This window comes from Convolutriloba macropyga, chromosome 7 (genome assembly GCF_964194025.1).
Source record: "Convolutriloba macropyga chromosome 7, txConMacr16.3, whole genome shotgun sequence".
NCBI lineage: Eukaryota > Metazoa > Xenacoelomorpha > Acoela > Convolutidae > Convolutriloba > Convolutriloba macropyga.
This window is the reverse complement of record NC_134474.1, coordinates 33,145,428-33,163,075: the sequence shown is the minus strand read 5'-3', so window position 1 is coordinate 33,163,075 and position 17,648 is coordinate 33,145,428. Positions and strand designations below refer to the sequence as shown.

The window sequence follows — 17,648 nt, the reverse complement described above, 5'->3', positions numbered from 1 at the left end:
ATAAAAACAAATTGATGACTATCCTCTTTCAACTGAAACGTTTGTTATACAAAATTTAGAACATTTCAGGTCGAAAATTTGTACTTCTCCCTTCTATGATTACTCTTGACGACGCTTCTACACGAGCATGAATTAGTTGGGTCTAGGAAATTAACCCCCACAGAAAAAAAAACCCCACTCAACTTTAGATAGGAAATAAACCCCCACGGAAAATAACCCCCACGGAAATAAACCCCCACGGAAATAAACCCCCACGGAAATAAACCCCCACGGAATTAGTTGATTAACGTGCTCGAAGATCTGACAATCGACTCATCAGGTCTTTGTAACGAAACGCATAATCTTAGAAGATCTTATAAGAGAGTTTTTTCCAAATCTTGCACAAAAAAATTCATAATTACGGGTTGTTTTTCATCACTACAAACGGCCTTTTCTGAGATCTCTTTTTCAATACTGAAACCAATTTTTTAGCAGATGTTAATTTTTCTCATCAAACAAGATTATTTGTTTGTCTAATTGTTATCAAAAAATCTGGATTTAACATTTGGCCAAAGATGAACACAGCAAAACAAACAACCAACAGACTTAAAACTATAGAAAACCATGCGAGAATTCATTCTATTACATCATTATTATAAGGCTTTGATAGCTTTATACGATTTGATTTGAATCGAATAGAAAAAGTTTGATGACGTAGCACTTTGAAAATTCTACCAACAATTGATTTAAGAAAACTCAACGAGCTGAAATTACACAGAGCAGTAGCATATCGGTTTACGAAGGTATCATCATTATCAACTTACAATACGGATCATATTTTGTGGAGTTTGTTATCACCACAGTTCACTTCGAATGTTTATCCTGAGAGTTCTTGCGAGACGGTACATCGCCCTGTAATATTTTCTTACAATCCCTTGCAAGATCTTGAGAAACAGTCACTGTCGTTCAAGATCTTACAAAATAAAAACTTTTGCCGGAATCTTGCATGATTTTGCGAGATAAGCACCAGGTCCCGCTGGGAGTATCAATGGGTTTCTTCGCCGATCCGAGTTCTTCGGCTGGGCCTTCAAGAAGTTTGACCGAAGTCCAAATACATACAGAAAGCGGCCTACCGCCCTCTTCCAATTATTGCACGTATTCTCTCACACGTCGTCTTGCCGGCACTGATCAGACGTCTGTGGGGAACTGCCTTCTTTTTCACGTATCAATTTGTTTTACTGTATACAAAGCATAATAGATCCCGGGTGTAGACTTCGACACTTAAAAAAGATGTTAAGAAATCTGCGGGAGGGGCCATTCAAGAAAAAAATTCCAGGAGGTCGAGTGATTTCCAGATGGTCGAAAACTCATGTAGAAAGAAGTCTGTTAAAAACTACTTTCCGCTACCTATCGTTTCAAAATAGCTCAACCCAATTTTTGTAAACCAATTTTTTTGCTAAACTTTTTTGTTAAAATTGGTAGGTGAAGCAAGTTTCTGTCGTCACTTGGCAAAGTTTTAACGACGAGCTTCAGTCTTTTGACTATTGATAAGCCAATATAGAGCGCCTACTTCTCAGCTCACTTTTAGAACTATGGTTTTTTTCATGTGTCGATGTCGGTGACTTGCAAGAGAGGCGAAGTTGAAAGAGGTGATTGAAAGAGAGCCAAAAATATTGAAATTAATAGTCGATAAGGTAAAATAAATTTTGGGGCCAATTAAATTGCCTTTTGGAATACGACTAAAAATATTCTCAACCAGTTATAACAGAGTAACTGAAAAAATAAGTTTTAATATTTTTAATAGAAGAAATTGAAAGCAAATCACCAAATAAATATCTTGGAACTATTGCGGGCCATTGTCATGCCTCAGCGGCTTAGGAGACTTGATATGAAACTATCACAACCGAATGTGAGACCAATTAACTCAATTAGGTACTTCTTTTAGTAATCAACCAAAAATTGAGGGCAAGCGAAGGTAATTTTTTTCTATCCGCTCTTTTTAAAAAAAGCCAGATTTCGGGCGCTTTCTAACACCGGCTCTTAATGACGTCCGCTCTTTTGCACATAATCGTCGATGATCACAGTTGCAACGTGAAAAGCCAACAATAGCTTGAAATGCGTCTCTACTTTCTCTATAGCTAGCCAAAAGCAAAATTTACTGCCAAAAAATGATGAAAATCAACATTTTAATGCTTACCAAAAAGTTTTTCCGTTTGGCCTCAATTTGAATAATTAAATGTTGCTTCAAGTTCTTTTAAGATTCTCTTTGAAGTATGCTAGTGTACAAAATTATAAAGCAATATCTCACTATAGTTTTCTGAACAAAATTTGGACCAAATATGTTGCAAGTGATCTCAACGCCTTTGCATAGCCTATAAGCATATAAAACTACCTAAAACTCCAAACCATATGTTAGTTTAGAAAGTTAGGGTTGCATTTTTGGCTTTTAAAGGATCGGGAAAAAGGATCGAGATATTTTACTCTGTTTTTAGTTTCCAAATATTTTGAGAAATCTTTCACAGAAAAGCGCTGTTTAAATAGAGTTTTCTTTTATCGTGCTTTTATTGACTATTCACGTTCATTATACATCATTGAGCAAGATAAAAACCATTCGGTTGACAAAAATTAAGAGTGATTTCCTGAGTTCACATTAAACAAGTTTTACTTTGTCTTTTATCTAAATAGCAAGTGCTTTTCGTACAAAATAGATGGAAGTACAAATTATAAAACTAAACTATAAAGAATTTTTCAAACTTTCTTTGAGCGAAAACTGGAGAATTGTGGTACGGAGCTTACAATAAAAAAAATCCAAATATGCGAAGTACATCACATCTTCAATTGAGATAAATTAGGTCACAATTTAGGGCAGATACATTTCCGTTCAACCGCGAATACAAGTTTTAACCGTGATTAAAGAAGACGCCTAGCCTATGAGCATCTGAAACTACCTAAAATTCTAAACCTTATTTTAGTTTGGAAAATTAAGGTTGCAATTTTGACCTTTAAAGGATTGGAAAATTTAATTGATTTTTTTTCTATTCGTTGCTGTTTTTAGATACCAATAGAAATAATCTTTAGGAAAAGAAGCTGATTAATTAGATTTGTACCTCATTAAGCAAAATAAAAAACAGTTTTTGGCTGACAAAATTTAAGCGTGCTTTCCGCAAATTATTGTAGCAGTTCTGATTTGAAGAAATTCAATAGTCCAAGATCTGACAATTAATTCTTCAGGTCTTTTTAACGAAACGCGTGATCTCAGAATTTTTTAAAAGACCGGCTTAAAAAAGTGTCCGAAATTTGCACAAAAAATTTCATATTCACTGTCTTGTTTTTCATTACAGCAAACGGTCTTTTCTCTGATCTCCATTTCAATTCTGAAACCATGTTTTTTTTAGCAGATGCTCATTTTTTCTCTTCAAACAAGTTCATTTGTTTGTATAATTGTCATTAAGAAAATCTGGATTTAATATGTGGCCACTGATGAACAGAGCAAAACCAAACACCGAAAGACTCATGAAAACTATAAAAAAACCAATATTCATTCTTTTACATCATTATTAGGTCTGAACGCTTTGATAGCTTTTCATGAATTGATTTGAATCAAATAGAATGATTTTGATGACGAAACAGTTTGAAAATTCTATCAAGAATTAATTTAAGAAAAAAGAACGAACTGAATTTACACAGAGCAGTAGCATATCGGTTTGTGAAGGTATCATTATCAACTTACAATTCAGATCATAATTTGTGGCCTTTCAAATCACAGTGGACTTCGAATGCTTATCCTGAGAGTTCTTGCGAAACGGTACATAGCCCTGTAATATTTTCTTACAAAACTTTGCAAGATCTTGAGAAACAGCAATTTTCCTTCAAGATCTTACAAAATAAAAACTATTGCCGGAATCTTTCATGATTTTGCGAGATAAGCACCAGGTCCCGCTGGGAGTATCAATGGGTTTCTTTACCGATCCGAGTTCTTCGGCTGGGCCTTCAAGAAGTTTGACCGAAGTCCAAATACATACAGAAAGCGGCCTACCGCCCTCTTCCAATTATTGCACGTTTTCTCTCACACGTTGTCTTGCCAGCACTGACTAGATGTCTGCGGGGAGCTGTTTTCTTATCCACGCACCATTTAATTTTACTGCATACAAGGCATAGTTTATCCCGGTTGTAGACTTCGACTTACAAAAGGAAATAAAAATTTTTGCGGGCCATTCATGAAAAAATTCCAGACGGTGATCCGTTGATTTCCAGACGGTTGAGAACCCATGTAGTAGGACGTTCAGTAAAATGACTTTCCCCCTACATATCGTTTTAAAATAGCTCGGCCCAATTCTTGTTCATCGAAATTTTTCTCTAAAATTTGTTAAGATTGGTTGTTGGAGAAAAATTTTGGTTGTTACTCGTCGAAGTTGAATCAATGAGTTTAAATCTATTCACTTTTGATAGGCCAATACAGAGCGCCCTCTTCTCATCATATTATTAGAACTATGATTTTTTCATATGTCGATGTCGGTGACTCGTAAGAGAGGCGAAATTGAAAAAGCTGATTGAAAAAGAGCCAAAAAATATTGAAATTATTAGTCGATAAGGTAAAATAAATTTTGCGGCCAAATAAAAAGGCCTCTGGAATAAGACTAACAAATTCTGAACTATTTATAACAGAGTAATTGAGATATTAGGTTTTAATGTTTTCTAGTAAAAGGAGCCGAAAGCTAATTAACATTGAAAAATCTTGGAACCATTGCGGGCCATTGTCATGCCTCAGTGGCTTAGGAGACTTGATATGAAACTATCACAACAGAATGTGAGACCAATTAGCTCAATTAGGTACTTTTTTAGTAATCAACCAAAAATTGAGGGCAAGCGAAGGTAATTTTTTTCTATCCGCTCTTTTAAAAATAGCCAGATTTCGGGCGCTTTCTAACACCGGCTCTTAATGACGTCCGCTCTTTTGCACATAATCGTCGATGATCACAGTTGCAACGTGAAAAGCCAACAATAGCTTGAAATGGGTCTCTACTTTCTCTATAGCTAGCCAAAAGCAAAATTTACTGCCAAAAAATGATGAAAATCAACATTTTAATGCTTACCAAAAAGTTTTTCCGTTTGGCCTCAATTTGAATAATTAAATGTTGCTTCAAGATTCTCTTTTAAGTATGCTAGTGTACAAAATTAGAAAGCAATTTCTCACTATAGTTTTTTAAACAAAATTTGGGACAAAATATGTTGCAAGTTATCTCAACCCTTGGCATAGCCTAAAAGCATATAAAACTACCTAAAATTCCAAACCATATGTTAGTTTAGAAAGTTAGGGTTGCAACTTTGGCTTTTAAAGGATCGGAAAAAAAGGATCGAGATATTTTACTCTGTTTTAGTTTCCAAATATTTTGAATAATCTTTCACAGAAAAGCGCTGTTTGAATAGAATTTTTTTGTATCTTGTTTTTGCGGACTATTCACGTTCAATATACATCATTGAGCAGAAAAAAACACCATTCGGTTGACAAAAATTAATAGTGCTTTCCTGAGTTTACAATAAACAGGTTTCACTTTGTCTTTTATCTAAATAGCAAGTGCTTTCCGTAAAAAATAGATGGAAGTACAATCTATAAAACTAAACTATAAAGAGTTTTTCCAACCTTTTTTAAGCGAAATCTGGAGAATTGTGGTACGTAGCTTACAATAAATAAATAAACCAATTCCAAATATGAGAAGTACATCACATCTTCAATTGAGATAAATTAGGTCACAATTTAGGGCAGATACATTTCCGTTCAACCGCAACACAGGTTTAAACCGTGATTAAAGAAGACGTTTTTGAGCCCCAGGTGAGAGAATCAAAGCAGGATAAACTTACATTCTGTTAAACTCCGCGACTAGGAGGAGAAATGAGGTGGACTATGACCTTGTTTGCTATGACGAAGGTTGCTGTGACAGCAAAAATCCAACAACGTTTTTAATTTCTGAAGCTCAAATCCACGACCAAAAACATGGAATTCAGTGAGAAAAATTAGAGGAATTTAGCCACAAATTGAAGATACTTATGTTCAATTTATTGAAAATGGTGAGTACCTTTTATCGTCTTTTGGTTTAAGTTCTTTTGCCACAAACCTCATCTATTTATATTTTGATTCAAAATGAGTAAAAAATTACTATTTCTCAACAAACACTCAAAGAAACCTCAAACCTCTTAAGAAAACTAAATGGTTCTAAAGGGATTATTTTTACAATGATATCAAAACACTGTCCAAAGCAATTTTGCCGAGGAGCATCCAAAACCGGATGTCTAATAATGCGAGCGCTAACCTACCCTTTCATTGACAGCTATCAGACACAAAATTGGATGAATTGCGAGACATTTTGTGTACAAATTGTTCCCTAGAAATATAGCAGCTGTGGGAGCCTTAGTTTCTCCCAATTATTCGTTTTAACGAAAAAAATTTAAATATAAATTTTTTATGAGAATTTTGTTCGGGGAGAGGAACTATATACTCAAATGAGTTTTTTGCAGACAATTTTTGCCAATCGAAATATTCATCGTAGGGAAATGAGACTGGTATCATTAGAATGCCCAACCAGCGCAGAATAGAGAACTAAAACAGTTTCTTGATTTTCTTTTTCACAGGTTATTGAGTTATTGAGGTTTAAATTTATGTGAAGAGTAGACAAAAATCCATATTTTTTCACATTTTGCGTATTTTTGGATAGGGGAGGCTTGCCCATTGGTTTCATCCAATTTTTTTGGTTAATAGTTTTGCAAAAAATTCCGAGTTTCAGACTATTTTTCTTGAAAATGGCTCCCAATATACCCTTCTGTATCCCACTTTTTTAAATAGTTTAAATATGACAAAACTAGAAACCTAGCATCTGCTCTCACAAAATCTGGAAAATCCAGTAAAAACTAGATGTACTTTCGACTCCTAGAGGACTGTAATGGAATTAAATTTTTTCCGGTTTTTTGGCAAAATATGTCAAAAATAACGGAAAATACATCATTTATATTAGGTTTATTGCAAGTTTGCTAATTAATCGATTTTGCTATATAAGGAAAATTTGCTTTTTTATTGGACGCGCAACAAAATCAGGGCGCTGTTTCTGACTCATCTTGGATTTACATCGTCGATAAATATTCAGATTATATTGGAGCGGGGTCCTTTAAAGCGTATTCTTTAAAGTGCGATCTTTTTTGAGTAATTGTTTGTTGTGTAATTTACTGAAAAGAGAAATTATAAATCAAGGTCCAATTAATGGCAGATAATTTTTACAACGATATGAAGCCAAATTGACACCTATTTGTCATCATAGAACAGCGCATAGTTTTTACGGCTTTGATTATGCGTTTTTGTATTTTTAATAATTTCTCTGGTTTTTGCCTTCATTTATCATTCTCTCTGCAGTCTTCTGTCCTCTAGAAACTAATAATAGAACTAATTGGTTTCCATAAGAGCGATAAGTGAACCTATACTATGCTTTCAGGTGTTATTCAATGCTTCTGATGACTTTAAATTCAATTGTTTTCAGAGAATGTCATTGGAGTTTTGACTCTTGCCATTTTTTAAATCTTATGTCTGCCCACATGTAGCCTAGTCTCAGAACAAACAGGGAAATACTTGACTCAGGTGAAGGAATAAACATTTTTATAGTGGTTTTGTGTTTAACGAAAGGTTTCATGGACCACTAAAATTCGTAAAATTGTTGGGATTTTTACCAAAATTGACAGTTTTTGAGGTTGACAATTGCTCTTTTTTTCAAAAAGCGCAAAAAGACAATTTAAAGATTTCAATGAATAGCAATAGTTTTAAAGGCTGCGAAACCGTTCTTTCGTAAATTTTTGTTAGTTTTTTTTGTTTGCCACTAATTGTCCTTCTTTTGTTGTCGTACTGCATATATGTGTACGCCTATATTTACGTACTGCATATTTGTGTATGTTTACGTACTGCATGTTTATGTAGTTTTCGTGCTTTTCTTTTGTTTTGAACTTTATGGTTTGTCTGATTTTTTGAAAACAGTTGTTTTAAAAACATCAGCTGAGATTTGAGCTTTGTGACATGTAACATAATTCTGTCATTTTGTAGCTTTGCGTCTGTAACAACTGGTCGCAACCTGCTTCTATCAAAACAGGATGCAGTTTTGTAGTAGTTATTTAACTATTGAGGTCTTGGCTTTGGCACTGCGCCTTTGCATCATGTTATCTGTAATTTATTTTCTTTGCCAATTTCTTTGATCGTCTGACAAATTATGGATTATGACAGGTCTCAATAGCTTCCGATGAGGTATAAAAAAACCTTCATAAAGAGATGATTTAATACATGTTCGTTTTTCTCAATTTGAATTTGGTTGTTTTCAAATAAAGCAACGTTTTTCGAACTATGCCCTTTTTCTTCTTCTTTGTCGACCTTTGTTGAGTTTCATTGTTGACAAGTCTGATATTTTATCTAAAAAAATGGAATACAATTTTTTTTGTTCAGTTCAGTTTTCATCAGATTCCATTTTCATTTTGTTATTAAGTTTTGTATGTTCACACATAGAGTTTTTGTCGGAATTTTTGTTTGCAATGATTTGATTTTCATGCCTGTCCTGTCAAGTACTCATTAATGGCCCTCTAACCTGCGTAGTTGATTTCAGCTATTTGTTTGTGGAACGATAGATAACTAAAAATTTCTTTCTCATTCGGCAGACAATTATTTCAAAACGTGGATGCGCAGGGTCCGAACAATACGTGCGAACGCACATTACCAAACCCCCGCGCTCAAATACATCAAATTTCAGGGGAAACGCACCTCACGAGTGAGACTCCAAGTTTGTAGCAACTTCCTCATTGTAAAACATAAGAAACGTACGGGAAAGTTGAATTTATTTAATCTATTGGAGTTACTACTTGGATAGGAAAAATAGGATATGGAAACAATTAAACTAACGTCGAAATGAGAGATACAAAAGTATGAACTAGCGAACAGATCATTATGATTGCGCCAGCGCACGAACGAAGAAACAGAATCAGAAAAATTGCTTTACGCACGCAATGTAACTATGTAAGATAAAAAATGAAATAGCGGTCTATTAAAATCAGAGATAACAACTGACTTGAAAACATCAACTCTTACTTCTAAAGGAAATTGATTTCTTTTAAGATATAAAGAATTAATCTTATCAGCCTTTTGAGTTAAAACTGAGTTTGAAGTGATTTTCAAAGTTTAGGTTTGACTAAAATTGTTAGCCAAGATGACGCCCAACATGAGCTGGTTTGATAATTTCATCTGAATTCAATATCTGAAAATTTGTAAACTGCCCAAGTTTTGCGAAATAAAAGTTTTCCAACTCTTTCATACATTTTCAAGTTAATTGGTTGCAAAATTGAAATGATATGTTCAATGTAGTTGTTTGTAATTGGATTTTTTTGTTAATAAAAAGAAACAAGGAGGCTCGGTAATGTGCGTACAAACATAATGCAGAGAAAGAAAACTTTCAAAAACGATTGTATTGTTCAATAAACTACCAATGAAATACAATGATGCCACCCTAGATGGCCGATGAAAGTTGTTGATAATAGGACTAATAGAAAAATCACAGTAAAAATTATAGAACAAACATTAATTTGCGACCAACACTCGATGTTTTTAATAAAAATCAACCATGACAAAATCAAACTTCAGTTAGATAAAATCTAAACAAAACAATTCAACCCATAATTTGGCCTAAAAAATTTGGCCTTGTCCCCAATGCGACTCATTAACAGGTTGAATAAAAAAGAGGCACGAGGTGCGAAGTTCAAAAATACGCTTTTTTTAAACAATTAATTTCACAGTTTTTAATGTCACAGTTACAAAATGTCATTAGATGTCAAATGAATTCAAAAAATGTTCATTTACATCTGCATAGGGAGCAATCGAGACAAATCCTCATCCAATGTTCAACTGCGCAAGATTTCAATTCAAAAAGGAATTACAATTATTGTTATAAATTTAAAAAAAGGAAGCAAAAAATCCTTTGAAATGTACAAATATATAAAAACGCAAACATTTTTTGAACTCTCGTTGTAACGGTATTAACACAGCCAAGAGACAAATGTTTGGAGCTTAACCCGTTATAAAGGTTAAATTATGGCTCGCTGGAAACGGGTTGTTACAGTTTTTACCTAGACTCAGCTGCAAATCGTCCAAAAATCTATTTTAAATTGAAGACGCTGAAAAATCCAAACTTGTTTTCGAAAGCAAATATTTTCAAACGCCATAGCAGTATTAAGATTTCAACAAAAAGCCACGGATTAGGTTGTAACCCCTCAAGAAGCCAATTGGTCCTGCTAACAATGAGTCTTTCTCACGCTCTCACAAAATAACAACAAATAAATTAAGAAGCTAAAATTTCACTCAAGTTTACGGCATCAAACTTTTCATGGCACTATAATTATAAAATGTTACCTGCAAGAACTGCAAATTATCCTTTTCTCCTCATCCTAACATCAACAATTCTTCCTTATAAAAAGACTAGGTAGTCATGGCTACAAAAAGAAACCCATACATCGAACAGCGTAGAAATCTTGAAAACATTTTTTGAAACTGAGTGGTCGAAGCAATCAGTCGCAACGAATAACAAAGCGTGAAAAAAATTTTGATTAAACAAAAGTAACTGACATTTCTAATTATTGAGATTGAGCTACATCGTGACTGAAATGAATGCAAAAAGGAGACAGTTGATATTTTTGAGGTTAGTTCGAATTTCATTAAATCAAACAGCTATAAACTGAAATCAAATGGGACTACCAATAGCTTCTGTTGCGTTTAAGAAGAACATAGCCGCAGTTTTAAGCTGTCCATATCCATCTCATTTATAGCAAGTTGATAAATAATGAAAATTCAGTCCCATTTTTGACGAAAAGAAGTCAAAATTGGGTCTAAATTCTAAAATTACTAACAATACAGCTAACAATTTTAACATATTTTATCAAAAATGAAAAAAAATCTGGTCAGAAATACACAAAATATGAATAGAAACAGCTGAATTACGTCTACTTGTCACAAAACTTTAAGCCTATTTTACTTCCTATAGAAAAAAAATCTTCTCAATTCCATGTTCTACGCTGATCGGGCTTTCTAATGATACCACTCACAACTCTCTACAATGATTTTATCGATCGGCCAAAAGTGTCCGAACAAAAAATCTATTTGTGTATGTAATTCCTCCTCCACTAAAGTGGGTCGGGACAACAAGTGATTTGCAAAAAAAAAACACTTTTGGATTTAGAAAGGAAAACATTTTTCTGCTTTTAATTTCACAATTTGCTCTAAATTGCCTGCAGTCTTCAGTTTTCTTCGCAGAATAGTTTGTGACCCGCAAAAGTAGAGACGTTTAGAATTGTTTTCTTTGTTAAAGTAAGGAAAAACTGAAATAGTTCTGGTGTTGGAAATTTCTGGTCATAAAGTTTCAATTGTTGATCTTTAAGCTTGAAACTGTACAGAATTACTGAAAATCTTTATTTATCCTAACTAATTTTACTTCAATTTTTTCCGTTTTTTTTCTATCTGGTTGTTCAACCGCGAGATAATACAACACAGCACACCGTCATGCAAAATTTGATCTTTTGCAGGATGATCTTTTGACTCGCAACACTTTACGAGATTGCTTCCTTTGGGTATAAAGATTATCTATACCGTGAACTCAAAACTATTCAAAAAGGAGTAAATTGTTATTCTATTTTTGCTTAAAACAGGAACTAGACGCACAGATAGTCTAAAAGAAGGCAAACTAGACGAGACAGTTCCTATACAAACCCACGACTACTAAAAACGAGACATGATGATGTACAAAATTACAATTCAAAAAATTTTCAGCCCAATGTTAATAATACTGATACAATTTCATTTTGCTACAAGTGCTATCTGCTGAAATTGGCAAATGAACACAACTTAGAACAGATGGGTGAAGTTGCCAGGAGGAACAAAGAGAAAATTGAGAAGTTGACCACTATTGCATTACAAGAAGAGAAGCCACTAGAACTCGAACCGGCTCTGGAAGGTATTCTATAGGAAATGTTTCCCCCTCTCAAACCACGCCCTTATCCCTATCCCTCCCCCTGCTTCATAGAAATGGACCATAAGTAATTGATTAAACAGCGATTTCAATGAATCACTGTTATCCAATGACAATATTTGATTGATATAACGCAAATTGAGGTTTAAGTAGCAAACCTGGTTATCATCACAATTTTAAATGTTTGGATGATGTTTTGCGCACTTAAGCTGGTATATACATTTCACTAAATTTTCCACTTAACAAATTATTATTAGTGCCCAAAAACTGCACTTTCTTAAATTAGCAAGTTGAGTTCAAAACTATTGAACTAATTAAAATATTCAAAAGTTTGGCAAGATAACAGTATTTTTAAAAGTAAAAAAAAATATTGAATTAAGTTTGGCAAGATAACAGTATTTTTAAAAGTAAAAAAAATATTGAATTAATCAACTTGGTTGCTCAAGACGGTCAACTCAATCACAGGGGGAAAAGTGTGATAATGATAAACGCTTTCTCGGGTCGAGATGTCAGCGCCGTTTCAGCGCATTATTTTGTAAGAAGTGCGCTGAATGTGCTAAAATTATGTAAGAAATGAGTTGCATGCGCTGAATTGTGCTGAAATGGGCTGAAACGCGCTGATTTTTCAATTTTTTCAGCGCAAAAATCTTACATAATTTTGCGCTGAAATGCGCTGAAAATTTGTAAGAAATTTGTTCAAATTCAGCGCATTTCTTAAAATTATTTAGTGGATTTAAACGCTTTTTGACACCGATTCCTTAATTTCGAACCATTTAATTTTCCTTATATAACGATTAACTTTTGTCTTAAAAAATGCGCTGAAAAGCGCTGAAAATATGTAAGAAATGCGCTGAAAATTCAGCGCAGTTCTTGCATAATTTCAGCGCATTTATTCCTCAACTGTCTATTGCTACAAAATCAAACTAAATAGGAAAAATGTCAGGTATGAATGCCGCAGTGGATTGAGTGAAGGCTACGGCACCGGAGAGAAGGGTTCGATTCTCAGTGATAGCTATTCTTTGAAAGCTAAGTGGTTTTCAGCGCGTTTCTTGCAAAGTTTCAGTGCATTTCAGCACAATTCAGCGCATTTTTATAAAAGGTTTTTACGCTGAATTTTTTGAAAAATCAGCGCATTTCAGCGCATTTCTTACATGTTTTTCTCGACCCGGGTTACTTTGTTCACATGCTCTAATGAAAACAAAGAAAAGTTCGTGGGGGATAGGGAAACAGTTCTATATTAGGATCTGTGAGTGTCATACAGAGACCTCAAACGGCAGATGAGAGTTTACAAGAGGACAGGACTTCCATCAATATTATGCGAAGAATCTCCCAGTCTCCGCAAAAGAGTAAATCACGAAAAAGTCTCTTTCAAAAAATTCACACTCATGTCCCAAATTGTGTTAACGTTCCATTTAAGAAGATTTTCATTACGTTTGCTCTGTTTTTGGTCATTATATGCGTTGCAGTGTTCATTGTCAACCGCGTTCAGTAGCTTTATTGTTCCGAACCACTATAGTGGGGGAGGAATTGTATATTCAACTGTTTTTTTTGTTCTGCCAATTTTTGCCAATCGATATATTCATCGTACAGAATTGTGAGTGGCATCAGCAGAAACTTTGCTAAGCGTAGAATTTCACAGTAAAAATTTTTTTTTTAATTTTGCTTTTTTCGGGGAACTACCGATGTTTAAAGATTTGTGAACGTTAGCCCAAATTCCGTTGTTTTGTACTCATTTTAAGTAATTTTGCTCAATTTCTGCTAAATAGTGATAAAATTGTTAAACTATGGACCCATTGGTTTTGCGTCAAAAGATAGAAGAGCGTTGGTGAATTGCTTGAATCAGTTGTTTAGGCAAAATTATATGTTAACATCTAAAAATTCAGCATTTTTTTTAATTCAAAAAGGCATCAAAAATGCTTATTTGGCTCACTTTGTCCAGTTTTACCAGTAACGCAGACGAAAATCTGACAAATTAGTCCTCCGTTACACAGATTTGGGATAACTGTAACTCTGGTTCCAAAGAAAGTTTTGTGGAAATAACAGTATTGCTGTCTTTCGGTAATTTAAACCGATATATTTTTGAAAAGCAGAGTTAATTATTGATAAATTAAGATTTAAATTTGTCAAAAGCAGTGCTTTGTTTTTTTTTCAAAACACAATTGCGGTCTGTAAGAGCTGCGCAGCGAAATCGATGCCAGCTAATGAGTCACCCTTGATTTTTGTCTTGTAAACTTATTTTGATTGATTTTGGGTGGGTCTTTCATAAATTTTTTCTGCCTTTTTTGGTCCCAACTACAAAAAAGTCTTTGTCTTTCTTCAATTAAAAAATCATATTATGAAAGTTGTTTTTATGCTCTAATAAGATAAATCGAAGCCATATAATGTTTTATGAACAAAGCCGATGCTTTTTATGGCTCAGACAATTTGTTTTCGCAAAGTTTTACCTTCATTTGATATTTTCAATAGTCTTATGACTGAGTCTAGTTAACCAACTTTCTCAGTTGACATCTAGAGGGCTAATAGACAATATATCCTTTGCATTAAGATGATACAATAATAAAAAATTATATTAGGTATAATCCGACTTGATTAGAACATTCATCATTTTTTTATATGATGGCTGTTTTTTCAACAGAGCGCTTTCAGTAACCTTTGGAACATTTTCTGTATTTCAGGAGAAACAACATGAGCAAAAACTAGTTTTGGTCTAGTTTTAAGTTTTAACAGTTCCAATTCGGATTGTAATGAGGCGCTGTAAAATTTTTCGAAATATTTTTGCGTTCTTTTTTTCTATGTTAGTAACATACCTGGTTATTTTAAGCCAGACCTCAATTCCTAAACAATAATTTTTACATGCAACGTCAGGCCAACAAACATACCTCACAATATCAGCAAAAGCGTGTAGTTTTTGAATTCAACGCCGCTTGCGTAAAACTTTTCGTGAAACTGTGAGTTCTGCATGTATTCGGTGTTAGTATCTAGTCTTCTGACTTAGCCTCAAAGATAACATGTACAATGCGCTTCTAACGCAATGGCAAATAAAAGTTAATTTTTTATAAGTTAAAAGCTTTCGGTTGTTATGTTTTCAAAGTTTTGTAAGGTTTTCGCAAAATTGTTTTCAAAAGTTTCTTTTCGAATTTGTCGCTTTCAATCATCTTTCTGAAAAATCTTTGCTTAGCATCAGCAAATCAAAACCGTTGCTTCATTTAATAAGTGCATGATAATGTAGTTTTCAATGCTCTTTTATTATTTAAATGAATTGGTTTTTTGGCGTTAATGAGTTCTACTAAATTTCCGGTTCATTTTTTGATCTTTTACGAAAGATTCCCTTTTGCTGTCTTGGCCAACCATTACTTTATTTGAATTTTAACAGCGAGTTGCATATCGCATGAATGGAGTTGAGATGAAGCAAATTTGACTATATTCAATGTTTTTAGTAATTTTATAGGCTTCGAAATTGTTTGCTCGCAACTTTTTGACTTTTGATTGTAATTGATCTTTTGTAGTGGTATGACATTCAGAAAAGTGACAGTTCTCAATATTATTGTAAGAATAATAACTAAAGCCGTTAAATGACATCAGTTAAAAGCTAATTCCTTTCCTAATTTTGAATTCAGTTGCTTGCAAAAAGTGCTATCGTTTTTTTCTAGTTTTGCCTTTCTGTTTTCCGTCTACATGTTATTTATTGTGAATGAAGGCAGGTCACATAGCTTTTCTGGTTAAAATCAAATTGTTTGGTTTATGATACTTTTTTATCTGATGCTATGTTGACTTTCCCATTATTTTATATAGACATTAAAAATTTATATAGACAAAAAAATAGATAGACATTGAGTTTTGGTCGTAAGTAATGCCTGTTGTTTTATTTGGTTTTGTTGTTTGTTTTGTCTCTTACTCCTTCTAATGGCAGGTATCATCGGCCCTGTAATGAGTTATTAATTCTTTTATATAGTGGTTAGAGCCTAAAGCGATTTTTTAAATGTATACACCAAATATTTTTGACCAATAAGCGATTTTTTGAAAGTTTTCTATATACTTCTCGTACATTATGTGCTATCTCACATTACTGAACCTCCTTCTGTTCATTAAAACAAATTAAATAAAAAAATTTCAACAATGAGTTTCCAAGAGTTTTAAGCTGCTCCAATTCAAAAAATTCCATCAGACAGCCCGGTGCAACTCATTTCAATGAGTTCATGTCCTCCTTTGATCAGTCCCACCTGAACCGATTTTCACTTCAATTATACTTTAATGAAATCGGTCTCAAACTTACCCATGACCTTGGTCCAAACTTGTGTGTGTTGCGCGACATTGCAAATCAAATTCTCGTGCAAATATAGTCCAATTTTTGCGCTTTTCGTTTACATATTTTTAGGCAGAGAAACACTCTTGGATTAGATTTGATGCAAATTTTACACTTTAGTTTAATGTACACTTTAGTTCAGATTGTTGCACCTTCAATTGTCATATTTTTCGGTATTCAATGTGTTGGGTGATCATACTCCAGAAAAGATCTCCAACAATGGGTTTCTTATTGTTATTTGCTAAATGAGAATGAAAATTGTTAGCAGTTAACGTTTCTTTTTTTAGCAATTTTTAATGCATATTAGAAGCTATTTTAATTCCAAAATACAGCATAAAATTCTGTCTTTCTTTTTTCCTAGATCTAGTGAATCAAAAATAGATTCTTTTTTTTCAAACTTGATCACTAAAGTCAATTTTGATCAGATTCTATAGCGTTTAGGATCAGATCTTCTCGAAAGAACCAGACATCATCTCAAACCCTGAGCACCTGCAATTGGGTGTTTTTCAGATATTAACGAATTTTAGCGGTGAGTCAGGGTAAAACAGAGAAAGTGATAATAACAAGAACTTAAATTTTTGTTGTGATGAGTGCGCTTGAAGGTAAGGTTTCTGATAATAAATGCTTCAAAGTTAGAGGAGTTATATATAAGTCTATATAGATCTTTTAGTTAAAAGCTAATGGTTTTTATGACTTTGGAAGTTATTTGGTATCAATGAATTCAATTTCTGAACTTTGCCTTTTTCCTGCTTTTTGTCGACTTGTTACCTAGTCCCATTTATTGACTTTGCTGCTAAGTGCTTTTAAATTTAGATATTGCCGGAGATTTTTTGCCGTAAATGAAGTTTTCATTTTGTTTATTTTATTAATTGCATGGTCAGCGTACTCTTATTAATCCAGATCTCTAATGTGTCATGGCTTTATTTAATATATTTAGTCGTTTATATTTATGTCTTTTACTCAAACATCTGTTTTCGATCATCTCTTAGTTTGCTGATAATAAGTCCAAAACATGATTGAGTTATTATCACCTCTCTCTCTCTCTCTCTCTCTCTCTCTCTCTCTCTCTCTCTCTCTCTCTCTCTCTCTCTCTCTCTCGCTCTCTCTCTCTCTCTCTCTCTCTCTCTCTCTCTCTCTCTCTCTCTCTCTCTCTCTCTCTCTCTCTCTCTCTCTCTCTCTCTCTCTCTCTCTCTCTCTCTCTCCTCTCTCTCTCTCTCCTCTCTCTCTCTCTCTCTCTCTCTCTCTCTCTCTCTCTCTCTCTCTCTTCTCGCTCTCTCTCTCTCTCTCTCTCTCTCGCTCTCTCGCTCTCTCTCTCTCTCTCTCTCCTCTCTCTCTCT

The 17,648-nt window shown here is 33.8% G+C and overlaps 1 long non-coding RNA gene across 1 annotated transcript; it reads left to right on the top strand.

The window, feature by feature from the left end:
• The first annotated feature begins 646 nt into the window (after positions 1 to 646).
• LOC142342217 (uncharacterized) lies at positions 647 to 13,480 on the top strand. Its single transcript, XR_012759156.1, has 3 exons — positions 647 to 1,173; positions 11,728 to 11,993; positions 13,250 to 13,480. It is a non-coding gene; the product is annotated as an uncharacterized LOC142342217 (long non-coding RNA).
• Positions 13,481 to 17,648: the final 4,168 nt, after the last annotated feature.